The sequence below is a fragment of the Triticum aestivum genome, chromosome 7B (genome assembly GCF_018294505.1).
Source record: "Triticum aestivum cultivar Chinese Spring chromosome 7B, IWGSC CS RefSeq v2.1, whole genome shotgun sequence".
In the NCBI taxonomy this organism is placed as follows: Eukaryota; Viridiplantae; Streptophyta; class Magnoliopsida; order Poales; family Poaceae; genus Triticum; species Triticum aestivum.
In genome coordinates this window covers 44,673,765-44,700,827 of record NC_057813.1, presented here as the reverse complement: position 1 = coordinate 44,700,827, position 27,063 = coordinate 44,673,765, and positions in this window count along the sequence as shown.

Here is a 27,063-nt window from a genome sequence, read left to right as displayed (position 1 = left end):
ATCCCGGAGTACCCATGCGATCATCCTACGGTCCGCCACCCAAGCTCAAAGGGATCATAAGATTATTCATGCTAGAAACTTCCATGTGCAGCCACAAGCTATTATGGGCTCTAGCATAGTTGAGTATGTTGCAAGACCTTTTTCAGTGGTGGGCTAGAAGATGTAGGGGAAAGTAGGTGTAACTATCCACCCAGAGTAAAGAGTTATTGTTTCAGAAAGACTGTGTCTCAATTCTTCGACCATGGATGTATTTGAGTCTTGTGGGTAAAAGTGCGCAAACATCCACAGATTGTACAAACTAATCATGGTTAGCTGTATCCCCGATTATGGACGTTTTGAGTATCTAGTTCCTGGATTATCATGATTGATCTCATCACTCTTAATATAATTTGATTGGGTTTAATGATGCTGATTAATTGGGATTGAGTTGGAGGAACCTTCTCAATGTTTAACAACCACCATGATAGTTACATAAAATTTATTCCTTTGTTGTAGGGAAAATTTGGCTTTATGCAAAACTGTAACCATAAAGCTTTCCACCTGGCATATATGCATGTAGTGATAGCATGTTATTATGTTCATTACTCTATGTGTTACATTGCCAGCATATTCCATGTGCTGACCCATTTCTGGGCTGCAACGTTCATGTTGTAGACTTTTCAGACAATGAGTAAGGTGCCATAGGTCATTGTCTTTCACTCAGTGATGCCGTTGGAGTTGATGGACTCACTGTATCTTCCAAGCCTTCCGCTGTTGATGGACTCAGTGATGCTGATGAGACAATCAATGTAATAAGTGTGTGATTGATACTCTGTTATAAATCCTCAAGTACTGTGCGTGTTAGCATTACCGATCCAGGGATGGCACTGATGCACAGAGATCAAATTATTTGAGGTATGGTTGCTACAAGATGGTATCAGAGCACACGGTGACTGTAGGACACGACCACTAAGCTAAAGCCATAGATCACTACTCCCTTCTCATATCTGACTCCTCTCCCTTTTCTACTCTTTAGGATGACGGATGCAAGGAACAAGTTTACTCGACCGGATGAAGATCCACCTTTTGGACGACACCTAAAGGAAGTTACTAGATACCTGAACATCGGAATACCATGCTTCATTGGGACCTACATCGCCACTTTACCTGAAGAAGAGCGCTGGATGATTCGAGTTCAAGTTCTGGGAAGGACGTCCGTGCCAGTCACTAAGCCCATAGAGTTTTCCTTTGATGCACCAACCTGCAGTCTAGGAAAGAGCATGGCAGCCCACATCACCATGGGAGGCATTGGAGAAGTTTACCACAAGGATCTCAAGGATACTATCTACCAGATTTGTGGGCGCCGAGATGAGCAATGTGATATGATGAGCACCAGGAAGGATAGGTCCATTGCAGCTTACATCCAGGAGTTAAAACCAGCACATTCGTCGCTAGGAGAACCAGATGTGCGCAAGCATAATAGATCTGAAGAAGGCAATGACCAGGATCACGGAGCTGGAGGAAGAACTCAAGTCTACACGTGATGGATATGAGGAGGAAATGACGATACTCGTGGAGAAGAATGATGATTTGACGAGGAAGCTAGGAATATTCATGGGAGACCCCGCACCAGGAGGAGAAGACGACGATTCCACTCGCCCGGAGAACTACATCATCATCGATGACACCGACTCGGACCTGTATACTGATGATGACTTTGTTGATGAAGCTTGAGCAGATATCATGGAGTCTTCCACCGATCAATTTGCCTATCAGTTGGTGAAGCTGGAGCAGATATCATGGACCCGGATAGCGATGATGACTTTGTTGATGAGTCTATCCATTGTCTAAACCCATCAAATGCCTCTGAGACGTGACAATGGATTTTCTTTCCCACCGGAGCTCACTCAGTTGATCCAACAATAGAATGCATTGATGCAAATACTAGTCCAGAATCAGAACCAGGGGAACAACAACAACAACAACCCACCACCACCACCACCTCCTGTTGATCACTTAGCCCATTTTCTAAGGCTGAATCCGCCGGTGTTCTCCAGTAGCACCAAGACGATAGTTGCAGATGATTGGCTCCGCAAGATTGGAAGGGAGTTGACCACTAGAGGATGCACAGATGCGGAGAGAGTGTGTTTTGCCGCACATTAGCTTGATGGACCCGCAACATCATGGTGGGTGAATTTCACAGCCACTTACCCCATCGACACTGTCACATGGGACCAGTTTCAGAAAGCTTTTTGCACTGCCCATGTTTCAGCAGGAGCAATGGCCATGAAGAAGCACGAGTTTCGCAACTTGCGCCAAGGAGGACGCATAGTGGGCATGTATGTGGATGATTTTAGTAAGTTAGCATGTTATGCCCCAGATGATGTGACACTCCAAAATTTTTGTTTTTGTTTTCAGCTAAAAGCCTTGCTTGGTTTGAAAAAGGCCTTATTAAATCCTTTCTAAAATATCTCTCTCTCACAAACATTTCTTGGAAATTTACTTTCTTTTAAAACAACCCAAAAGTTTTTGAGCGACTCTTTTGTGTTGAACCATCCTTGGTTTTACCATGCCTCTTATGGTAAATCCTCCCAAAAAACCCTCCCTCCACTTTGGGGCAAACCAAACATTCGGTCCCAACAAGTTAAATCCATTTTTGGATTTTATTACATTTATTTTCCTCCACAAAACAATTCTGTCATTTATTTTAAGCCTAGGTGATTTGCAAAGCAAGCACCTAATTCCCTTTGAGTTTTGATCTCAAACCAACTCCTCTGGATAGTCCTTGGCACCCACAACCTAGAACCATAAAGATCCACTCTTCCTCTTTTCAAAATTTTCAAATTTCATCCTCTGCAAGTTTGGACCAGATTTGTCAAATTTGGTGAAATTCATATCTCCTCTTCCCCAAAAATTCTACAAAAATTCGGGCAGCCCTCAGATGCAATGAGAGACCACCACACCAAGGATCAGCTCCAGATAAAATCCCCACATGCCAGAATCATTTCGTCAAACACTTGGTCGGAACTGTTCATGTGCATTTTCAGTAAGTTCAGTAAATTCAGGTTCTGCAGTGTCGTTTTTCGTCAGGGAATGGTCACTGATCACCTGTGCACCTTGGCGCTTTGCGCACAGCCTCTTCCCCCTGGCCAGAGCACCGCACAGCCACTTGGACAGACGCAGGCGTCGGTGGCGGTGAGCATCTTCAACGCCGGCAGCCTCTGCGGTGGCAGGGCCACCCGTGGCGGCCAAACGGAGCCAGCACCGGCCCGTTACGCTGTTCTGCGCCGCCCTTTGCTCCGTAGCCCTCCGCGTGGCTCATGCATGCCAGCACACCCCCGCAGCACCGTTGTCGTAGCCCGGCAAGCACAAGGCACGCCCTCTGCCGCCGACGGGCCCGCACCGCCCCGTTCCGTCGAATCCCCCCAGGACTCCTAATCCAAGCTTGTTTAGCATCAAAACGGAACCAGCAGAACTCCACGTTGACGCCCAACTCCCTAAACCTCCCCGACCAAGCTCTGCGCCGCCGTAACAATCGCCGGAGAACTCCGTTCACTGCCACTGCCTCGGATCGCCTATAAAACGGAGCCCCGAGCTCGCTCTCGAGCACGCACCCCCACTGCACCTCGCCAACCCTCCGCCAAGCCACTAGGAGGACCTCGAGGAGGTCTCCTCCCCTAACTCCGGCCGCCTCGATCCGCCTCGGCCACCACCTCGATTCACTCCGGTGAGACCATCCCCGACGCCCAAACCTCATCAGTAGCTACCTCGAGCACCCAGTGAGCTAACCCAAGCTTCGATTTGACCTTCGCAGCCCTTCCCGATGAGATCCAACTCCACCCGAGCCGCCGTCCGCCGGAGCAAGGGCCGCCATCGACATAGTGCTCGCCGACGACTGCCACCACCACCCCCCGACGCGGAAGGACACGCTGAACACGTAGGTACCACCCGATCTCCTTGCCTCGCCGTGGATCGCCACCAGCGACCACCGCAGCTCTCGGGCGCCGTCGAGCCCTGTTTTTTCCCCTGGAAAATTTAAACCTGACGGGTGGGACCCCTTTTCAGTGTTTTCTCTTTTTCCCGAATCGTTTCTGTTTTTTTCAGTTGGCCCCGTGGAAACTTTCTGTTTCATCACAGATAAGTCCCTGGTTCTAAAACCTTTATAACTTTTAAACAGAAAATGATTTTTGATTGATTCTTTTTCTGGCATCTTTGTTTTTCTGTCTAGTTTTTTGTCATATTTATTTGAGAAATATTTGGAACACTTTTCTGTGCACTCGCGGTATTTGCGTTAAGTACGTATTTTTCTTATACCGTAGATACCGGAGGAGGTGACGGAGCCGCGAACTTCGCCAAGTTAGACTCCGACTACTCAGAACCAGGCAAGCATGTTTGAACTTTTGATATGATGAGTGGTTGTTGCATGTTTGCATTTTAGTAGTTTCATGGCATGTTTATGAGCATTTCGTTAAATGTTATATTTCATGCAAAGGTGAAGCAAGTGAGTTTCGTAAATCCATATGTATTGGATATAAGTTTGCATGGCCATGTGATGGCATGAAAATGGGTAAGATGGCAGTGTTGTGGCATGCCAGTCTTATGCTAGTCTATTTGACTTCAGTGTCAACGTGAATCAAGTCACATTCCCATTCATTTCCTTTCCTGTACTACCACATGTTTTCCGCAAGGAATATGGCTTAGTAAGTTGCAAACCATTTTCCTGGTACACACCAAATAGAGAGGCCGGGATGAGGGTTCCATGGCCCTGGATTAAAGCCCGTCATCCGGTCAGGGGGCATGGGTGTTTCCGGTTGGGACCGAGAGGGGGGCACCCCTTAGAGCGCGCGTATAGAAATTTGATCCCATGCTATTCGAGGTTGTGACCTCCCCGTCTCAAAGTTTTTCTTGGACGTTGTCAAGGGTGATTCCTGGCATCGTAAGGTGGAATGGGTGTGTACTGGTCAGATGTGTTTCTACTGAAATACCGTAAACGGAACTAGTCCTTTGTGACTATGGAAATCCGTTGGCTGTGGGCAAATTAGTACAAACTCTGTAGAGTCAAAAAATCCTTTGAATCATCTTGTACATGTCCAAGTACTGTGATCATCTTATCTCGTCAAATGTCAGTCTCAGTGACAAACTCCGGTGAACCACATGGGTGTTAAGTCCGGTTAACAGTTTATTCTTATGGATGGACTAACATGTTACTTACTTGTGATATAAGCCCTTTCTGTGATGTCGCTCAGACGTCCGACTGTGGTACACTTGTTATTTACTTTTGATATAAGCCCTTTCCGTGATGTCGCTCAGAAGTCCGACTGTGGAACACTTGTTATTTACATTTGATAAAAGCCTTTTCTGTGATGTCGCTCAGACGTCCGACTATGGCACACTTGTTATTTACTATTGATATAAGCCCTTTCCGTGTTGTCGCTCAGACGTCCGACTATGGCACGCTTGTTATTTATGTTCAATAAAATCCCTTTCTGCGATGTCGCTCAGACGTCCGACTGTGGCACACTTGTTATTTACTTTGATATAAGCCCTTTCCGTGATGTCGCTCAGACGTCCGACTGTGGCATACTTGTTATTTATTTTCAATAAAAGCCCTTTCTGCGATGTCGCTCAAACGTCCGACTGTGGCACTCCTGTCTCTTACTTTTCAATATAAGCCCTTTATGTGGTGTCGCTTAGACGCCCGACTGCGGCATGATTATTTTTTATTTACCCTTCGAGGCGTCGCTCCAGACACCCGATCGGTTTTCAGTTGTTTGTTTTACTTACCATGTCGTGCAGTTTTATTATTTGGATGAGCATCATTATTTTTGCTCATGACGCATTCATGCATGCATTTGTTATATCTTTTGTCTGAACTGTCTTGCGAGTACTTTCAAAGTACTCACCTGGCTTGTTGATTTGGCCAGATGTTGATGAAGGCGATCTCATGGATGAAGAATTCGATAGCGAGTCCGACGCCTAGAGGAATCCCAGTCAGTCTCGTGCGACCCTGGATTTGGTCACTGTATTATATCCGCTTCCGCTACCCCAGAAATAAATTCATCGAGCCTCACCTCGACGCTCGATGAGCTGCCAGTTTAGGAGTCAAGTTATCCACCACCACTTTTATCTCGAGCTAGTAGCATGTTACCACACCCCTGTGTCATAACCGCCCTTATGTACAATATTGGCGTGTTTGTAATAAATTGTTGAGTAGCCTCAGCTCAACCCTGTAATATATTTAATGCTACTGGTCTTCTGTATTCAAGTTTTTGTCTACCAATAAGGATAACTCTTCCTATACTGGGATCAAGAGATCGATTTTCTCAATAAGAATTTTATTGAAAAACCGGTCGTGACAAACTTGGTACCAGAGCCAGGCTGACTGTAGGAAGCCACTAGGTGCGATCGCTAATTGGTTATTAGCATAGTAGAGTTTATTCTTATTTTTACAAATGTAGTCATTTTCTGACAGTCGGCATGAATTTATGATCTGACCATTCAGAATTTTCGCCTACTTTTGTAGATGGCTGGCAACGACTGTGAGTCACAGGTGTTCGCCAACGTGCCTGAGGGGTTCGTCAAGCTCCTCTCCTTCATCGTCCAGGTCGCGATGGGGCCATCAGTGCGCCCAGTCTTCACACTCTACCCACACAAGATCAACGACAGTCTGACCATGCACCAGGTCGCGGTGCAATTCAAGGGAGGTCGTGTTGAGCTATGCCGCTTCTGGTTGTTGGGGAGAGCCATGCCTACGGAGAGGCATGCTATGCAGATGGCTGCCCGTGAGGCGATAGCTCGTCTCCGGGATGTCTTTCCTTCAATGAAGACTCGTCGCTACCGCTATCTTCCATGCCACGTGCCATACACCTGTCATTACTCATTCGCTTGCCCCAGAGGAGAGCGTGACGAGGCCTTTGAGATGCTTGTCAAGTACCTCCGAGCTCTAGAGGCAGCCTTCGACAGCATGGTGGACGATCTTGTTGCTGCCCGCATGGACTCGGTCCATGGTTGTGCCGCCAATAGGAGGGAGCTCCTGCACACCGCTCCACCGCTGACTTTCATCTCGTCCTCGGCATCCCATTCACCTACCATTCTCGCCACTACTCGTTGTCTACCTACCACCGAGGAGTTCAACCAAGTCATTGCACCCACTCCAGTTCAATCTGCACTACCTATTGCGCACACTCCTATTCGTGTTACTCCGCCCATTGCACCCACTCCTATTCGTGTTACTCCGCCTATGGCACCCGCTCCGCCAGCACAGCGCAGCGCTTCACGTCTGGAACCTATTAGCGAGGAGGAAGTTGAGTCCCCCGCCTCTCTGCGCCTCACCCTCGGCAGGCCAAGGGAGATCCTCACCATCTCCGACTGAGTACGCTGAGCCGTCATGTGATGTACCGACTTGTTCTATGTGTTTATATGTACATTGGTTGTGAGGAGTAGCTTGTTCGCGCTTCATGTAGGGTCTGGAGAAGTGCAGTAGCCTCAATAACATGTCAGGATTATGTACGCATGTCCTGAGTGATGTATTGTATAATTACTGGTCGCATGTAAGATATGTAATAGTCCTTCTCCGTGCGCAATCGTTGATTGTTTCTTGAAAAAAAATCGGGAGTTTCTAAAATTTCCGTATTTGTTACTTTTTTTGGCTGTTGCACCTCAATTTCTTTTCTTATGAGTTTTACAAAATATATCCCCAGAGTGAAAGATGTCTCGTCCTTGGACGCGCTCCATGCCAAATCAGCCCGAGGAGAATTATGGCACACCACCAAACAACAATTTCACACAGGGACAGTCAAGTCAACAGGACAGTGAAACAACATTTACCCAAGTGTGTCGCCTTTATGAACAGAGTCAGCAACAACATCAGGAAATGATGAACCAAGTCATCAATATGGGAAATCACCATGGACAGTATCAACAGCAATCCAAGTTGTCTGAGCTACAGAAGACGCGTCCCCCAACATTTTCTCATACTGACAAACCTCTTGAGGCCGACGACTGGCTTCGAGACATGGAGAGAAAATTAGTTATTGCACAGTGTTCAGACCGTGAGAAAGTACTATATGCACCGCATTATCTCACGGGAGTAGCTGCATCGTGGTGGGAAAATTTCCTACACATGCACCCCAACGAAAATGAAATAACCTGGGAGGAATTCAAGGAAAGTTTTCATGGGGCACACATTCCTAAAAGTGTTATGAAGATCAAGAAGAGAGAATTTGATGACCTCAAACAAAGGACCATGACGGTGTCAGAATACAACAGCCAGTTTACTCTGCTGTCCCGCTACGCCAACGAAGAGCGTATGACTGAGAGCAAGAAGATGGAAAAATTCTTGGAAGGCCTGGCACCCGCACTCAGATGCCAGCTAGTCATACACACCTTCCCAGATTTCAAAACACTGGTGGATAAGGCCATTACCTTGGAAAATGAGAGACGCAGTTTGGAGGATTTCCGCAAACGCAAAAGGGACCAGACTACTCAGGCCCGAAACCACCGAAGCAAGACAGATTTCCAGAAAAGTGGGACACACAAACCCACAACAAATAATTCTCGCCCAATCAAGAATTTCCATGCAAGGGACAAAGATTTCACTTATCGCCCAGGCGTTACTTGCTACGCTTGTGGAGAAGAAGGGCACTATGCCAAGCAGTGCCCCAAACCAAGGAACTCAACCCCAAAGCCAAACAATAGTGGCAATAATTCAGCACCCAAGCGAAACAATTTCAACCCCAATAACAACCACAGGAAGGGTCATCTGAACCACGTGACCAAAGAGGAAGCACAGAACGCCCCAGATATCGTACTCGGTACGTTCCCTGTCAACACAATACCTGCCATGGTTTTGTTTGATTCTGGAGCTTCTCACTCATTCATTTCGAAGAGTTTTGCTTTGCAAAATAAATTTTCGATGCTTCCCTTGGAAAAATCCATGATCGTCAAGTCCCCTGGGATTAAGCAACTGACCCAAAGTTACTGTCGAGGTGTGGCTATTGAATTCGAAAGATTGAAGTTTTACGCCAACCTTATTGTATTGGAAAGTAAAGGACTGGATGTCATCCTAGGGATGGATTGGTTAACCACCAACAAAGGTTTTATTGACTGCTTCAACCGAAGCGTAATCCTCACCCACCATCACGGGAAGACAGTAAAGGTTTCAGCCAAAGAAAGACAAATATCTCGGCAACCGAGATTAAACAAGGTAGACGTTTCTGAGTTGAACAAGGTTCCAGTAGTGTGTGAATTTCCAGACGTATTTCCCGAAGAACTACCAGGCATGCCACCAGGCCTAGAGATAGAATTCAGCATTGAGCTAGCACCCGGAACCGCTCCCATTTACAAGAAACCATACAGAATGGCACCATCCGAGTTGGTAGAATTGAAGAAGCAAATAAAGGAATTGTTGGAGAAAGGATACATACGAGCCAGTTCCTCACCTTGGGGTTCACCAATTTTATTTGCCAAGAAAAAAGATGGGACACTGAGATTGTGCATAGACTATCGAGCGCTTAACATGGTCACAATCAAGAACAAATACCCAATGCCCCGAATAAACGATTTATTTGATCAGCTCGCTCAGGCCAAAGTCTTCTCAAAAATTGACTTAAGGTCGGGATACCATCAATTGAAAGTGCGAACAGAAGATATCCCCAAGACAGCCTTCACCTCCAGATATGGACTGTATGAGTTCACAGTAATGCCATTTGGACTAACAAACGCCCCCGCATATTTTGTTCACCTCATGAACAAAGTATTTATGAAATATATGGACAAGTTTGTTGTGGTATTCATCGATGATATTCTGATACACTCCAAGACACCAGAAGAGCACGCCGAACATCTCAGAATTGTACTAGGAGAACTCAGGAAACATCAACTGTACGCCAAGTTCAGCAAATGTGAATTTTGGCTAAGACAGGTGGGTTTTCTGGGCCACGTACTGACCCAAGAAGGTATTGCAGTAGACCCGGAAAAGGTCAAGGCCGTACTTGGCTGGAAACCACCAGCCAGCGTAACGGACGTGCGAAGTTTCTTGGGAATGGCAGGATACTACCGGAGATTTATTGAAGGATTCTCCACCATAGCAAAGCCAATGACGCAGTTACTCAAGAAAGATAAGAAGTTTGAATGGACGGAAGCTTGTGAGAAAAGTTTCCAAGAGCTAAAAAGGAAATTAACAACGGCACCAGTATTAATTGTGCCAGACATACACAAGAATTTTGAGGTGTATTGCGACGCATCCCGGAAAGGCCTCGGATGCGTATTGATGCAAGAAGGCAAGGTAGTTGCGTATGTCTCCAGACAACTTCGCAAGCATGAGGAAAATTATCCTACTCATGACTTGGAGTTGGCAGCAGTCATCCATGCACTCAAAGAATGGAGACATTTTCTACTTGGAAATCGTTGTGAAATATACACGGACCATAAGAGCCTCAAGTATATTTTCACACAGCCGGAACTCAATCTACGGCAACGACGCTGGTTGGAATTAGTGAAGGATTACGATGTTGGAATCCACTACCATCCAGGAAAAGCAAATGTAGTGGCAGATGCCCTTAGTCGGAACCCCAGCTCGGGCAACGACAGTATACCAAATTTGAGACCAGAATTTCAGCAGGAATTTGCCAAACTCAACCTAATAATGATCACCGAAGGCAGTGTGTGGAATTTGGAAATACAGCCTACCCTGATGGAAAAGATTAAGGAGGCTCAGCATGGACACCCCAGCATTGATGGCATAAAAAGGAAAGTGAGTTTGGGCAGGACCTCAGAATTCAACATAGACGAGCAAGGAATATTGTGGTACGGAGAGAGACTTTGCGTACCAAATATCCAGGACCTCAAACAACAGATTCTAGCTGAAAGCCACACCGCTCCGTATTCAATCCATCCTGGAGGAACAAAAATGTACAAGGACCTTCAGGAAAATTTTGGTGGCACGGTATGAAAAGGGACATAGCCACATTCATTGCATGCTGTGATTCTTGTCAACGCATCAAGGCCGAGCACCAGAAACCAGCCGGACTATTACAGCCAAACAAGATACCCGAGTGGAAATGGGACGAGATTGGAATGGATTTTATTGTTGGGCTACCTCGGTCACGACACGGAAATAATGCCATATGGGTCATCACCGACAGATTAACTAAGGTAGCACATTTTATCCCGGTGAAGTCAACTCACACCACACAGAAGCTTGCCCGGCTTTATCTTGCCCGTATCGTCTGCCTGCATGGAGTCCCAAAGACTATAATATCCGACAGAGGCACACAATTCGTCTCTAGGTTTTGGGATCATCTACAACAGGCGCTGGGAACTCAACCAGCATTCAGTACCGCATACCACCCCCAGACTGATGGACAGACTGAACGCGTAAACCAAATTCTAGAAGACATGCTGAGAGCATGTGTCCTCACCTATGGGACCAGTTGGGAAGAAAGCTTGCCATACGCAGAGTTCGCATACAACAACAGCTACCAGGCCAGCCTGCAAATGGCACCATTTGAAGCTCTGTACGGACGAAGATGCCGTACACCGCTAAATTGGTCAGAGACCGGAGACAGCCATATCTTCGGCCCAGATATGCTCAAGGAGGCCGAGGAAAAAGTTAAGATGATTAGGGATCGACTCAAGACCGCTCAAAGTCGACAAAAGAGTTACTACGATAAAAGGCATCGGGAAATCAGTTTCGAACCCGGAGAGTTCGTGTATCTACGAGTATCCCCTATGAGGGGCCTGCAACGGTTTAAGGTTAAGGGAAAGCTAGCACCAAGATTCATCGGACCATTCTGTATAGTGGCTCGAAGAGGCACGGTAGCCTACCAGCTAGACTTACCCGAAGAATTATCCGATGTCCACGACGTGTTCCACGTCTCGCAATTGAGAAAGTACGTAAGAAATCCAGAGAAGAAAGTATCCCATGAAAACATTGACGTGCAACCAGACCTCACCTACCGGGAGCATCCAATAAAAATATTAGAGGAATCTGAAAGGAGGACCCGACAGAAAACCATCAAGTTTTTCAGGGTCCAGTGGAGCAATCACACCGAGAGTGAAGCCACTTGGGAAAGAGAGGATTTCCTTCGGACAGAGCACCCACACCTGTTTAAGGATCAGCTGAAATCTCGGGGACGAGATTTTTCCTAAGGGGGTAGGTGTTGTGAAACTCCAAAATTTTTGTTTTTGTTTTCAGCTAAAAGCCTTGCTTGGTTTGAAAAAGGCCTTATTAAATCCTTTCTAAAATATCTCTCTCTCAAAAACATTTCTTGGAAATTTACTTTCTTTTAAAAAGAAACTCAAAAGTTTTTGAGCTACTCTTTTGTGTTGAACCATCCTTGGATTTACCATACCTCTTGTGGTAAAATCTCCCAAAAACCCCTCCCTCCACTTTGGGGCAATCCAAACATTCTGTCCCAACAAGTTAAATCCATTTTTGGATTTTATTACATTTATTTTCCTCCTCAAAACAATTCTGTCATTTATTTTAAGCCTAGGTGATTTGCAAAGCAAGCACCTAATTCCCTTTGAGTTTTGATCTCAAACCAACTCCTCTGGATAGTCCTTGGCACCCACAACCTAGAACCATCAAGATCCACTCTTCCTCTTTTCAAAATTTTCAAATTTCATCCTCTGCAAGTTTGGACCAGATTTGTCAAATTTGGTGAAATTCATATCTCCTCTTCCCCAAAAATTCTACCAAAATTCAGGCAGCCCTCATATGCAATGAGAGACCACCACACCAAGGATCAGCTCCAGATAAAATCCCCACATGCCAGAATCATTTCGTCGAACACTTGGCCGGCACTTTCATGTGCATTTTCAGTAAGTTCAGTAAATTCAGGTTTTGCGCACAGCCTCTTCCCCCTGGCCAGAGCACCGCACGCCACTTGGACGGATGCAGGCGTCGGTGGCGGCGAGCATCTTCAACGCCGGTAGCCTCTGCGGTGGCAAGGCCACCCGTGGCGGCCAAACGGAGCCAGCATCGGCCCGTTACGCCGTTCTGCGCCGCCCTTTGCTCCCTAGCCCTCTACGTGGCTCATGCATGCCAGCGCACCCCCGTAGCAGCGTCGACGTGGCCCGGCAAGTACAGGGAACGCCCTCTGCCGCCGACGGGCCCGCACCGCCCCGTTCCGTCGAATCCCCCCAGGACTCCTAATCCAAGCTCGTTTAGCGTCAAAACGGAACCAGCGGAACTCCACGTTAACGCCCAACTCCCTAAACCTCCCCGACCAAGCTCTGCGCCACTGTAACCATCGCTGGAGAACTCCGTTCACGGCCACCGCCTTGCATCGCCTATAAAACGGAGCCCCGAGCTCGCTCTCGAGCACGCACCCCCACTGCACCTCGCCAACCCTCCGCCAAGCCACTAGGAGGACCTCGAGGAGGTCTCCTCCCCCAACTCCGGCCGCCCCGATCCGCCTCGGCCACCAGCTCGATTCACTCCGATGAGGCCATCCCCGACGCCCAAACCTCATCAGTAGCTACCTCGAGCACCCAGTGAGCTAACCCAAGCTTCGATTTGACCTTCGCAGCCCTCCCCGACGAGATCCAACTCCACCCGAGCCGCCGTCCGCCGGAGCAAGGGCCGCCGTCGATATAGTGCTCGCCGGCGACCGCCACCACCACCCCCCGACGCGGAACGACACGTTGAACACGTAGGTACCACCCGATCCCCTTGCCTCGCCGTGGATCGCCGCCGGCGACCACCGCAGCTCTCGGGCGCCGTCGAGCCCTGTTTTTCCCCTTTGAAAATTTAAACCTGACGGGTGGGACCCCTTGTCAGTGTTTTCTCTTTTTCCCGAATCGTTTCTGTTTTTTTCAGTTGGCCCCCTGGAAACTTTCTGTTTCATCACAGATAAGTCCCTGGTTCTAAAACCTTTATAACTTTTAAACAGAAAATGATTTTTGATTGATTCTTTTTCTGTCATCTTTATTTTTCTGTCTAGTTTTTTGTCATATTTATTTGAAAATATTTGGAACACTTTTCTGTGCACTCGCGGTATTTACGTTAAGTATGTATTTTTCTTATACCGTAGATACCGGAGGAGGTGACGGAGCCGCGAACTTCGCCAAGTTAGACTCCGACTACTCAGAACCAGGCAAGCATGTTTGAACTTTTGATATGATGAGTGGTTGTTGCATGTTTGCATTTTAGTAGTTTCATGGCATGTTTATGAGCATTTCGTTAAATGTTATATTTCATGCAAAGGTGAAGCAAGTGAGTTTCGGAAATCCATATGTGTTGGATATAGGTTTGCATGGCCATGTGATGGCATGAAAATGGGTAAGATGGAAGTGTTATGGCATGCCAGTCTTATGCCAGTCTATTTGACTTCAGTGTCAACGTGAATCAAGTCACATTCCCATTCATTTCCTTTCCTGTACTACCACATGTTTTCCGCAAGGGATATGGCTTAGTAAGTTGCAAACCGTTTTCCTGGTACACACCAAATAGAGAGGCCGGGATGAGGGTTCCATGGCCCTAGATTAAAGCCCGTCATCCGGTCAGGGGGCATGGGTGTTTCCGGTTGGGACCGAGAGGGGGGCACCCCTTAGAGCGCGTGTATAGAAATTTGATCCCATGCTATTCGAGGTTGTGACCTCCATGTCTCAAAGTTTTTCTTGGATGTTGTCAAGGGTGATTCCTGGCATCGTGAGGTGGAATGGGTGTGTACTGGTCAGATGTGTTTCTACTAAAATACCGTAAACGGAACTAGTCCTTTGTGACTACGGAAATCTGTTGGCTGTGGGCAAATTAGTACAAACTCTGCAGAGTCAAAAAATCCTTTGAATCATCTTGTACATGTCCAAGTACTGTGATCATCTTATCTCGTCAAATGTCAGTCTCAGTGACAAACTCCGGTGAACCACATGGGTGTTAAGTCCGGTTAACAGTTTATTCTTATGGATGGACTAACCTATTACTTACTTGTGAAATAAGCCCTTTCTGTCATGTCGCTCAGACGTCCGACTGTGGCACACTTGTTATTTACTTTTGATATAAGCCCTTTCCGTGATGTCGCTCAGACGTCTGACTGTGGCACACTTGTTATTTACATTTGATAAAAGCCCTTTCTGCGATGTCGCTCAGACGTCCGACTGTGGCACACTTGTTATTTACTATTGATATAAGCCCTTTCCGTGATGTCGCTCAGACGTCCGACTGTGGCACGCTTGTTATTTATTTTCAATAAAAGCCCTTTCTGCGATGTCGCTCAGACGTCCGACTGTGGCACACTTGTTATTTACTATTGATATAAGCCCTTTCCGTGATGTCGCTCAAACGTCCGACTGTGGCACGCTTGTTATTTATTTTCAATAAAAGCCCTTTCTGCGATGTCGCTCAGACGTCCGACTGTGGCTCTCTTGTCTCTTAATTTTCAATATAAGCCCTTTATGTGGTGTCTCTTAGACGCCCGACTGCGGCATGATTATTTATTTGTTTACCCTTCGAGGCGTCGCTCCAGATACGCGATCAGTTTTCAATTGTTTGTTTTACTTACCTTGTCATGCAGTTTTATTATTTGAATGAGCATCATTATTTTTGCTCATGATGCATTCATGCATTCATTCATTGTATCTTTTGTCTGAACTGTCTTGCGAGTACTTTCAAAGTACTCACCTGGCTTGTTGATTTGGCCAGATGTTGATGAAGGCGATCTCATGGATGAAGAATTCGATAGCGAGTCCGACGCCTAGAGGAGTCCCAGTCAGTCTCGTGCGACCCTGGATTTGGTCACTGTATTATATCCGCTTCCGCCACCCCAGAAATAAATTCATCGAGCCTCACCTCGACGCTCGATGAGCTGCCAGTTTAGGAGTCAAGTTATCCACCACCACTTGTATCTCGAGCTAGTAGCATGTCACCACACCCCTGCATCATAACCGCCCGTATGTACAATATTGGCTTGTTTGTAATAAATTGTTGAGCAACCTCAGCTCAACCCTGTAATATATTTAATGCTACTTGTCTTCTGTATTCAAGTTTTTGTCTACCAGTAAGGATAACTCTTCCTATACTGGGATCAAGAGATCGATTTTCTCAATAAGAATTTTATTGAAAAACCGGTCGTGACAGATGACGTCGCGACGGATGCAGCTAAGCAGGAGAAGTTTCTGGAAGGACTAAATGATGAGATGAGCATGCAGTTGATGGCGGCAACCTTCAACAACTACCAGGAGTGGGTAGATAGAGCTCTCATGATTGAAGGGAAGCATCAGTAGATTGACAACCGCAAGAGGAAGTATGGACAAGGGAATTACAATTCAGGAGCTCAGCAGAGGCCCCGTTTTACCCCGAATCGGGAGGATCCCTTCACCATAACCATGGAGGTCACAATCACAATGGAGGGAGTTCTCACAACCATAGTGGCCCCAAGAATGGGAATGGTAATGGAGGAAGCAACGACCAGAACCGTTCCAACCGAGCAACGCCCGCCAAGAAGGATCTAAGTCACATTACTTGTTACAAGTGCGGGAAGAATGGACATTATGCCACGGACTATTCTGAAGCAAAGAATGGAAACGGCAATGGAAGCTCTGGGAAGAAGCCCAAGCCTTTCAACAGGGGACAAGTGAACCATGTTAACGTGGAGGAGGTTGAAGCGCAACCCGATGTAGTAATAGGTAAGTTTTTGGTTAAGTCGTTTACTGCAATCGTTCTTTTTGATATTGGTGCATCACATTCAAACATATCAAGGGGATTTGTGGATAATTATAAGTTTCCCACAAAAGTTCTTAGAACACCTATGTTAGTAAGCTCAACAGGAGCGGAGCATATGGCAAGCCAAGGATGTTTTCAGATGCCACTGACCATAGGTAGGCATGTTTTCCCCTCAGACCTGATAATTCTGGAGTCGCAAGGTTTGGATGTGATTTTGGGTATGGATTGGCTATCGATGTATGGAGGTAACATCGATTGCGCCAGTAAGTTGATTATGCTCACCACCCCAGAAGGAAGAAGGATCAAGTATGTATCCCAGCATGTGCCGAAGAGGACTCAAGTGAATTCCTTATTAGGAGTTGTACAGGAGGAAGTACCAGTGGTGAAGGATTTCTCTGATGTATTTCCAGAAGAGTTGCCAGGCATGCCACCGGATAGAGACATTGAGTTTTTGATTGAGATTTTGCCAGGCACAGGGCCAATATCTAAGAGACCGTACAGGATGCTCGCAAAGAATTTGGAGGAAATTAAGAAGCAGATTAAGGAGTTACTGGATAAAGGCTATATTCGCCCAAGTTCGACACCTTGGGGATCACCAGTGCTTCTAGTGGAGAAGAAGGATGGATCGTTGAGGATGGTTGTCGATTATCGAGGATTGAATGAAGTGACAATCAAGAACAAGTACCCAGTGTCGATGATAAATGATCTGTTTGACCAGTTGCAAGGAGCTAAAGTATTTTCCAAGATCGACCTGCGATCAAGATACCACCAGCTGAAGATTCGAGAGGAGGATATACCTAAGACAACTTTTACCACAAGGTACGGCCTATATGTGTATACCGTTATGTCATTTGGTCTGACTAACGCACCTGCCTATTTCATGAAAATGATGAACAAGGTGTTTATGGAGTTCTTGGATATGTTCGTCGTGGTGTTCATTGATGACATATTGGTCTACTCCAAGAATGAAGAGAAGCATACGAAGCATTTGTGTTTGGTACTTGGGAAGCTCAGAGAACATCAGTTATATGCCAAGTTCATCAAGTGTGAGTTTTGGTTGAAGGAATTAGGATTCTTCGGACATGTTATATCCAGAGAGGGAATAGCAGTAGACCCCATCAAGGTTGTCACTGTGACAAATTGGGAAGCACCCATGTCAGTTGGAGAGACCCCATCAAGGTTGGAAGCACCCATGTTATAGACGAGTCCGATGCTCCACTAGTTGTAACAACCCAGATAAACCTGAGCTTGGGTCGACGGATATACCCCCATAGGTGGTGCTAGGGGCTGCCCGCATGTAAAAAATCCCATAGTTCGGCTTGACCCTATTAATACAATAACAGACTACATTTTCATGGTTCGTTCAGAATAACCAACTTTTCGCACGAAGTCTTTCACCTGGGTTTTTCCTTTTTACAGATGATCATCACGCTACAGCCTTCCAGGATATGGCACAACGGAGATAAAGGCGCAGACGTGCAGCAGGGCCCCGCTGAAAGGTTTCTTTTTAGATTAAGACCCTGCGTAAACCTTTTTTTAACATATCTTGTTGCTTCATACCCTCCGAAGAATTAACACAATTGGGAGGGATACTGGCGTCATTCGCATTTCGCCACGCCAGACTAATGCATGTACCTGGAAACTAAGGGCTCATTATCGAGGGTGTTACTCAGCCTAGTATATGTTGTAAAGTCCGAATACCTTAGGGAGTGTTCGGCGTCGCGAGTTTGGCCTTATATGCATCAGCTCTGAATCATGTCTTTGGTCAATAGCGGGGTTGCCCGGCTCCCGTGTTTTGCTAACTTATGTTCCGCTCTATCGGCTAAGGCGGCACCGGGAGAACTATTGCGAATGTGCCCTGGTTCATCTGGATGAGCACCTCAGTAGAGAAAGCTGAAAACTGACTGTCATGATACAGCGCGAGACTGGTCAACCACTCGATGACTCAGTGGAATCTTCGCAATTCCTCCGCATTAATGAAGGACCGGTTTCCTGGTCACGTACGAACGCGCACCGTATTCGAATGAACGCGGAAGTACCAGGGGCTATATAGTAGCCCCACCGTCAAACTCCTATGGCTAAGTGAAAGTGTTAAAGCTATATAGTCTGATTGCCTGGTTCGCCGCGCTAGCACCTCCTTAATGGACCAAGACTTTGGATCAAGTGTTATTACGCGCTTTTTTCAAACACCCCCGCATTATATGCATGGGGGCTGAAGCCGACGACTGCAAACTTTCAGGTTATATACATACATAAACAGCCACACAGGAGGCACTTTAATACTTTCGGGCAAAAGTATAAACACAACCTTTATAATCAAAATAGCATTGTTTTTACAATTCACATACATGTCACTCGAACATGGTACTCTTCGAGCACTGAGCCTCTATTAAACGGGCGCCTTCTAGGACTTCTCCAAAATAGTGCTCGGCCGGGTCCTGGCCTCCTGCCGGACCCCGGGTTGCCATAGCGGTGGCCTCCATCCTGCCCAATATGTTTTAACACAGCAAGATCCATCCGCACACCCTCTATGCACGCCGACCTTTTCACAGCATCGATATGCGACACAGCACCAAGGAATTGTTGCACTAAACCAAAATAACTATCCGTCCTTGGTCCCTTCGGCCAAAGATGATCCACGAGAGACCTCATAGCAAGCCCGGACAACCTATGGAGCTCAGCCCATGCGGCCATTTTTTCATTCAACGACAGCGGACGCGTAGGGGCACTGAACTGCAACCAGAACAACCTTTCCACCTCATGATCTTTGTGATCTTTGAAAAACTCAGTTGCAGTAGCATCACTCTTTGCCAAGTCCGCATATGCGTCTGCAGCACTCCATAACTGATCCAGATGGGCATACTTCGGATCTCCGAACTCCATCCACAACAAAAAGGGCCTCCCAACCGTGATATCTCCGGCTTCACGAAGCTCTTCGTTCATCCCTCTAATTTTAGAGCGGGTTTCCTTGGCCGCTTCCAAGGCCTTCTTTAGGTCGGCCGCTTTTGCTTGGCTTTCCTTTTCAAGGTGCTCATATCGGCCGGCGGCATCTTTCAACTCGACATGCATCTTGGCTATCTTATCTTCGCTCTAGCGATGAGCAGCTTGTTCGGCTCTTAACTCTTCGACCGCCTTTAAGGCGGACGCATCACTTATCCTGGCTTGCTCCTTGGCTCGGGCGAGTTCCGCCCGAAGGGTCTCCACGGTAGCAGCTCCATCTACAGTCACAGCATATTATAGATACTAGCATAATGCCCCTCTTAATATTTGCTGACTACCCAAAAACACATACCTGTGCCTTGTCAAGCCGCTTGTTCACAAGCACGATGTCGGCATCCGCCACGTCAAGCTGCCACTTCAGCTCGGCAAAATCAGCAGTCTGGCCAGTCACCGGACCCCCAGCCGCATGCACATGGAAGCAGCATGATCATTACCTGGGACTATGATCCTCTGTTTGCCGCCTCTGGACGGCAACCAGAGTCTCAGGGGCTACTACCTATACAGAGCACACCTGGCATGTGCGGTACTATCAAAAATACACATATATTACTTGACGTACCTCAAAGCCCCTTAGCAGGCTCGTAAAAGCCTCATTCAACCCGTTCTTGGCGGATGAAATCCTCTCAACCACCGTACCCATTAAGGTACGATGCGCCTCTGAGATAGCCGCTTGCTCCAGAAGACCCATCAGTGTGTTCGGTTGTGCACCGGACAGTCCCAGACTCTTTCTGTTGCTCTCCTTAGGAGCCGAATACTCCAGACTTCGGGCGGCCGAAGAGTTACCTTCTGGACTTGGCAGATCAGGAGTTATCCTCCGTGACGACACCTCGGGGTCATCCGCCCTATGAGGCGGGGACGCAAGAGGAGGCATTTCGCTCTCCATCATCTCCGGAAGAAGATCCCCCAAAGATGAACTCTGTTGAGAAGGGCTATGAGCCGGACTGGAAGATACATGTCTCGGTTATTGTTCTCAGAGAAGAAGCAGGATATATTTACCAAAGTACTTTTGTTCACTTACGGCTCGGTCGAGGGCTGGCCCAATTGCGGGCGTTGTGCGGTAAGAACGTCCTCTGGGGCAGGGCCCCCTGGTGAAGGCATCTTCCCTCGTTTGGAAACCTCCATTTCCAAGTCTTTAGAGGCGGCCCTTTTCTTCCTTTGGGGGGAGAGGATTCTAGATTCACCTCCCCGATTATCCTCCTTCGCGGAGACACTAATTCCCCCAGTTTGGATGTATAATGTGTGAAGCCCACTTTCGGCTTCTTTATTCCTCCCTTCACCTTCTCCCGATGGCACTTGATAAGGTGCGTGCTTAAGCATCCTGGTTAGTACAGGATCCGGTGAGCCTTCGGGAAGGGGGGCCGAACACCTGATCCTCTCCGCGTTTCTTATCCAGTCCTGGCAGAGAGCAATTTTTCAGAATGATGTAGTGACAAATAAAAAGATAGCATGTTCGGTCACGGAAATACTTACTTGGGTATCCGGATGGTTGTAGTTGAGACCCGCATCCTCGGTGGTGTCTGGACACTTTATTCGTGATCCGAAGAACAATCTATACATCTCTTCGAGCGTGACACCGAAGAATTGTTGAACAGTTCGCGGTCCTTCCAGGTTGAACTCCCACATATGGAGAGATCGACGTTGGGATGGCAGGACCCGAACAACTAGCATAACTTGCATTACCTTGATAAGACTGACGTCCCTCTTGAGGAAATCTCGAGAAATGCGGCTTTGCAATGTCAGCACGTCATTAACTCGCCCCCAGTCGAGCCCCTTGTTGACTCATGATGCCAGTTGGGGCGGAGCCCAAGCGGAAGGCGGGGGCGGCCTCCCGCTTTGTACCTCGGGGAGCTGTGATCTAAAACCACTCCCATTGCCATAAATCGGATACATCCGGGAAGGAACCCTTTGTCCATGTCGCGTCGGTGCCTTTGCTTATTATAGCACCTCCGCACTCTGCGTGTAGCCCATCGATCATCTTCGGCTTCACATTGAAGGTAGCCGAAGTGTGGGGTGATGCAGAGGAAGGCATCACACACGACGATAAACGACAAGATGTGAAGGATGGAATCTGGAGCTAGATCATGGAAATCTAGCCCATAATAGAACATGAGCCATCTCACAAAGGGATCAAGACTAAAACCTAGCCCTCGGAGGAAGTGGGAAACAAATACGACATTCTCGTTGGGTTTGGGAGTGGGGATGACCTGCCCTTGAGCATGCAGCCTGTGCGGGATTTCGGCGGTGAGATACCTGGCCTCCCTAAGCTTCTTGATGTCCTCCTCTGTCACAGAGGAAGCCATCCACCAGCCTTGAAGGTTGGATCCGGACATGGTTGAAGGTCCGAAGCGCTTAGCCTGAGCCTTGGGTGTTGGAACTCGAGGTGGGGGAAGGGAAGGATCAAGCGTGGGAAGAGAAGGACAGGCCTTGGCCCGTTTATAAAGAGGGACAATATTAAGCGTCCCCCGCGTGACCGTTTGGAACCTGCCTAAAATCGAGGAGTCATACTAGAAAGTACAGTTGGGTTACCCACACCCATATTGATGAGAATCCTGTGATAAGGGGAACACGATCTCTGCTTTGACAAGACGTGCCAATAAAACCGCCTCACAACACGTGCAGTGGCAGGCTCGTTGGAAAAAATGGTTCGAATAATGACCGGGTCGTGGCGTGATGTCACGCTATGAAAAGTTTTCAGCAGATTAGATTTGTGGGATATTGTGCTCTCTACGGTGGTATGTGGAATTTGTTTTGCAGAGCTGGACACGATCCTTGTGTTCAAAATCTTCTATGGAGTATTCAGAGAGGGAACCCGCCTTGCAATGTCGAAGACAATCTGCATGCTGGACTCGTCGTCATTGAAGCCTGGTTCAGGGGCTACTGAGGGAGTCCTGGATTAGGGGGTCCTCGGACAGCCGGACTATATACTTTGGCCGGACTGTTGGACTATGAAGATACAAGATTGAAGACTTCGTCCCGTGTCCGGGTGGGACTCTCCTTTGCGTGGAAGGCAAGCTTGGTAATTCGGATATGTAGATCTCCTTCTCTGCAACCGACTCTGTGTAACCCTAGCCCCATCCGGTGTCTATATAAACCATAGGGTTTAGTCCGTAGGACAAGAACAATCATAATCATAGGCTAGCTTCTAGGGTTTAGCCTCTACGATCTCGTGGTAGATCAACTCTTGTAATACTCATATCATCAAGATTAATCAAGCAGGAAGTAGGGTATTACCTCCATCGAGAGGGCCCAAACCTGGGTAAACATCGTATCCCCCGCCTCCTGTTACCATTAGCCTTAGATGCACAGTTCGGGACCCCCTACCCGAGATCCGCCGGTTTTGACACCGACACCTAGCGCCACCCGTTCCCCGCTGCCGCCACCGCGTTTCGCCGTCGCCGCCACCGGAGATCGCGGCCACTGCCCGTTCGTGCCGCCGCGAAGTCCCGCCGCCGCCGGAGATCACCGCCGCCTCGCCGACCGACACCTTCGCCACCGCCCGACCCCGCCCCGACTACCAGAGTATGCCACCGCCGCCGCCGGAGTACGCCGCTGCCGCCGTCCCGATACGCAAGGTGGCCGTCGGTTTTATTCCAAAAGCCGTTTGGTTTTTATTCGATAACCTAGATGCATTTTTTTATTTAGATCGGTTTATTTTTTTTCCGGTTTAGTTATTTAGTGAACGCCCGTTCGTACATTCGTTTTAATGAACAGTTTTCACCTATTAGCCGAAGACAGCAAACGTTCATTCGTTAGCCTGTTCGTCAGTTTTTCTTTTTACAGGATTTTTCCGTGATTATTTTTGATCGTGATTTTTGCCCTGATTTTCGTTTTAGTTTATCTTTTCGCTCATTTATCGGAATCAGGCGATTCAAGCGCGTAATTCTTCGTCTCGAAGCCCTCTTTCTGTTTAATCAACTTGAACAAGATTTTGGTACTATAAAATTTGACTTAAGTCCAGATTAGTAAACGGATCTTGTTTCTTTCGCAGTTTGAGTTTTGTTGCTTCGTTTGATTTGATTCTTTTTGCAAACCGGAGTTCTTAAGTTGAACTTTCAGGTTAGATCTCTTATTTGAGTTTTACCCGTGCTTCTAGTTGAGTCCTCATTGTATGCTTTGGTGTTTGCGATAGATTACCCGGAGTGCGAAGCGTGCTACTACGAGTCTCTAGGTTTTGCGGAACATCAGCAAGGCAAGTAACACTTTGATCATACCTCTTTACTACCTAGTTTTACTTCATTAGATCCATCCTCAAACCATTGCATGGTTAGGATCTGATTAACATGTGGGTTTCGGGAAGTAGATGAGGTAGTACCTATTGTCCTGTTTATTATCAAACCTTGGGAGTTACTTCTATGTTGCTTATATTGCTATGCTATGCTTGTAGACGTGGTTTGGTTCGAGTGATTCATGACAGATGTGAGAGTTATTAATAATGGTTAACTTAAGGTGGCTACTTTAACACACATCTGGGTCAATTGCTTGAGGCACCCTGGAGTACCCAGTGGTTGTCAAGGCACCTGGAGAATCCAGTGTTGTCCTAGGATATCACGGAGCACCTGTGTGATCATCCTACGGTGCAACCCAGGATCAAAGGGATCATAAGATTATTCATGATAGAAACTTCCGTGTGCACCCACAAGCTATTGTTGCATATTAATCTTCACAAGCTGCTTGACGAATCTGAAGCCACCTCGCTGGCAGAGAAACCTGCTGAAGGAAATGTGCTTTCTCGTTTGACTCAAGTGACTGAGCCCAATGTGCCTTCATCATCTCAGCATCAAGCTTCCATTCCTAAAGGAAAATCTGCTGCTATTGACGATGATGATCTTCCAGTGACTTCAGAATCCGAAACCTCCCCGGACAGCTCTTCTGAAAATGCTTGATACGTCTCCGTCGTATCTATAACTTTTTATTGTTTCATGCCAATATTTTACAACATTCACATATTTTTGGCAACATTTTATATGATTTATTGGACTGACCTATTGATCCAGTGCCCAGTGCCAGTTTATGTTTGTTGCATGTTTTTTGTTCCGTAGAAAATCCGTATCAAACGAAGTCCAAACGCGATAAAAACTTACAGAGAATTATTTTGGAATATATGTGATATTTGGGACTTGGAATCAAAGCAAACGAGGGACCATAGTGACCACAACCCACCAGGGCACGTCAGGCACCCCCTTGCGCGCCCAGGTGTCTTATGCCCTCCTCGTACATCGGTTGGAGCCCTTCTTCGGGCGCAATAAAGATAATTTATGGAAAAAACCATGTAAAAATTTCTACGCAATCGGAGTTACGGATCTCTGGGAAATTCATAAACAGTGAAGGGCCAGATCTGGGAACGCGAAACAAAAGGGAATAGAGAGGGATATACAATCTCGGATGGGCTCTCGCCCCTCTACCGCCATCGAGGCCATGGACCAGAGGGGGAACTCTCCTCCCATCTAGGGGGGAGGCCAGGGAAGAACAAGAATGAGTAGGCTCTCCCCCCTCTCTCCCGGTGGCGCCGGAGTCACTACTGGAATCAAGGAATTTTCCATCTGCCAGTTCTTTGTCGTCAGCTAGCGGACGGCAAAGAAGGTCTTTGCCATCAGCTACCAAGAAGTAGATGGCAAAGTAGTTCTTTGCCGATCCTTACTTTGCCGGAGCCTTTTGCCGTCCCCGGCAGACAGCAAAGACCTTTGTCGTCCGCCGTTCCTGCCTTTGCCGTCCGCCATGGCAGACGGCAAAGCAGCTAATTCCTGTAGTGAGTGCCGCTGGGGCAAGGATCATGATGGCGATCTACATCAACAATCTTGCTACCGTCAACACCAACTCTCTCCCCCTCTATGCAGTGGTGTAACACCTCTTCTCCTTATTGTAATCTCTACTTAAACATGGTGCTCAACTCCATATATTATTTCCCAATGATCTATGGTTATCCTATGATATGTGAGTAGATCTGTTTTGTCCTATGGGTTAACCGTGATCTTGGTTGGTATGATTGTATATTTTACCTATGGTGCTGTCCTACAGTGTCGTCCGTGTCGCGCAAACGGAGGGGGACCGCTGTAGGTGTTGCAATATGTTCATGGTTTACTTATTGTCAGTGTTGCGCGGGTGACAGTAGTCTAAACACAGATAAGTGGGTTATGGCGTATGGGAGTAAAGAGGACTTGATAGTTAATGATATGGTTGGGTTTCACGACCTTGATGATCTTCAGTAGATGCGGATGCTTGCTAGAGGTCCAATCATAAGTGCATATGATCCAAGTAGAGAAAGCATGTTAGCTATGCCTCTCCCTCATATAAAACTACAAGAATGATTACCGGTACTTGTTATCGATTGCCTAGGGACAAATGACTTTCTTATTGACAAAAGCTATCCACTTTTATTTACTTGCAATATATTCATAGTTTCATTCTCGCAAAGTACTCGTAGTTTTATTCTTGCAAAATAGTTTCATACTTGTTTTAGGAAAGCAAACGTCAAGTGTGTGTAGAGTTGTATTGGTGGTAGATAAAACTTGAGGGAATATTTGTTCTGCCTTTAGCTCCTTGTTGGGTTTGACACTCTTATTTATCAAAAAAGGCTACAAACGATCCCCTATACTTGTGGGCTATCAAGACCTTTTGCTGGTGCCGTGCCGGGGAGCAATAGCGTGGGGTTGACTATTCTCGTGTGTTCTTGTTTGCTTTATCACTAAGTAGTTTTTATTTTCTGATCTTGTTTTCTATCTCTAGTTATGGGTAGGAAACACAAAATACCAAAAAAAATAGGTGTACTTGCTATACAAATGGTTGAAGGACAACCCAAAATCTATCATACTACTAAAGCTTTCTACTTGGATCATCTTCGATCCCTATGTGCTCGTGCTGAAACCCCAACTAGCTTAGTTGAGGGAAAATCATTAGATGAGCATGCCTGTTTTGTGCAACACCGCTTATCTCCAAAAGGGAAACTTTTACAACATCAAATTAATACTATGCAATGCTACGCTTGGAATTTATGTGAATTATATGATTGTACTTATTGTTCTGAAGACCCTAAGAAACACTTTCCTTACAAATCTGAGTTTAGTGATAATGGAATCGTATCTTTGTATGCTAAGGGTGTTTATAATTACTATGATGTTCAACAAATTGAAGAATTTGTTTCTTTTAAGGGTACTTACACTACAAGAAATATGTCAACTTTTGACCTCGACTATTGGTCACTCAAAGGTCATTGTTTTTCATTTGCAACCTTTTTATGACCAAAAACAGAAGGTCAAAAGTTGGCGGTCGTAAACTGAAATTAACGACCTTATCTGTGAGAAGGTCGTAGACGTTTATGACCAAAACAGAAGGTCCTTGAACCCATGACCTTTTGTTTTGGTCACTGGCTGTCTGCTCGTGCCACGTCAGATCCGACGTGGCAATCTGACATGGCAAAATTA